This window comes from Schistocerca piceifrons, chromosome 6 (genome assembly GCF_021461385.2).
Source record: "Schistocerca piceifrons isolate TAMUIC-IGC-003096 chromosome 6, iqSchPice1.1, whole genome shotgun sequence".
NCBI classification, from domain to species: domain Eukaryota; kingdom Metazoa; phylum Arthropoda; class Insecta; order Orthoptera; family Acrididae; genus Schistocerca; species Schistocerca piceifrons.
Window position 1 is genome coordinate 576,470,033 of NC_060143.1, and position 2,074 is coordinate 576,472,106.

A 2,074-nucleotide genomic window follows, 5' to 3' on the forward strand; every position below is an offset into this window, starting at 1 on the left:
TCGCTTTCCTATGAACTTTCTGACAAAAGGTGACTGCAAGTAGGGCTACCTTAGCTTACAAACTTTCAGGATCTGAGACGATGAGGGCCCTATAAACCAAGGTATGAAGTTCGTCTTCATATTGATGTGGACAATGATAACAATCAGCCTGAAAGTGCAAATCAGTGTGAGTTAGCTTCCAATAAATGGCATGTCACAATGTACCATAAGCTTCCTTCTAACAAACACATCAGGGAAAGGAATGGGGGCACTCCCTTCCACCTCCAGAATGTTGCAAATATTCAGGTGGATTTAATTTGGGTGTTCTGAAAAGCTGTTTTAATATTTACTTCCATGAGACCCAACAACAAAAATATCAAACACTCCACAGGTGCGCTGCCAGTTCACAATGTCCAATGGCCACAATATTTCAGCAATCACACACGTCGCCATCGTTAGGTACACTGACGAACTGACCCCCCAGGGGCACATGACTGACCTGCGTCCCATCTCCCCTGAGGGCTGTTCTTTATGTGGTATGTCCCCGAAGGCTCATGCTGGTAGCCGAGGTTGTGACTGCGTAAAATTCTGGAGCTCTGTCAATAAGCCGGAGATGACCGTTTTACAACTTTGCACTTTGTTAACATTGGCAAGGAAATGCAGGTATCCCACATAAACGCAGAATCAAATCAACTGTCAACCTGGAGGTTGCACTAAAAGAAAAAAAGGGTAGTAATAATAATAATAAAAATAAGAATTTGAGTGAGCAATTTCCTTACTCAAGTTAATTTCATGGAATGTAGGTCAACAATGCTGATACACACTGCAAAATGCTCACCAAACTGAGATTTACCAACCAGAAACCAATGATGCAGGATACTGCCAATATCTACATATATACCAGGAAAGCCACTGTAAAGTTTACACCGTAGAGTACATAGTACCAACATTGTCGAATTTCTTTCCTATTCCATTTGCATATGACTGCCTGTATGCTTCTGTTACCATAATCTCTCTTACCTTACTCTCATGGGGTGTATGTTGCTGGCAGAATGATGACACTTTCGTGCACACAAGAGTACTGTCAGCAAACAATGTTACAGTGTTGCTGATCCTACCTGATAAATTGTTTAATAATGGAAATTCCTTGATGCAGCAATCCCTAAAATAAAGGAACGAACCACTTGCCTACAATGGATTGATGTATGGAGCACTGAAAAACATAACAGGAAACAGCATTCACACTAGCTGCGAGGACTAACTCTTTTTCTAGCAATAGTACACACACAACCACACAGACACCCAAACACACATTCCTGTGGTGACAGTAAGACTGATTATTGATATTCGATTATTGAAAGCAGTTGCCTGAGCTAACAGAGGTGGAGAGGTTGTAGAGAAGGATTCAGCAGGAAAGAGGCAGATGACTAAGGCCCCACAACAACATGAAAAGAGTACAGAGGGTACAGCAAAATGAGATGTAGGAAGAGAGAGAGGCAGGGGGTAGGGGGAACTGAGTGGTGAAAAGGAGGCAGGGGGGAGGACAACAAGGTGGAAAGTGCGAAAGGGGGGGGGGGGGGGGCAGGAGGGAAGGGACAGTGGTTGAAAACGAGGAAACAGGTGTGTGTGTGTGTGTGTGTGTGTGTGTGTGTGTGTGTGTGTGTGTGTGCGTGTGCTTTTATGAAACTCTGAATGAATCACATGGTGGAGTGGGGTCAGGCAGTGGGAAGAGGTTTCTTTCTCTGTCACCTTCACAAAAGGTGTAGTACATCTAATCCTGTGGCCCGAGTGAGCTGCCCTTCCTTTTTAATCTTCCCCAACCTACCCCTCTATCTTCCACTTAGAAGAAACTATTTATTGCAAAAGTTGACATGTGCCTACCAGTAGCAGCCTACTAACATTTCACGTCCTGAAGGTACATATGGCTAGAAATTCTGTCTCGTAATTTTATAACTGAAGCTGTCTATTTTGTTCACTAAGAACATGAACAATGTTTTGTTTATCATGATAACCACAAACAAAAATAGATTTGGCTACGACAAATGCTATTTTGATGAGTTTATGTTGATATTCTGAATTAAATGTCATGGCACAT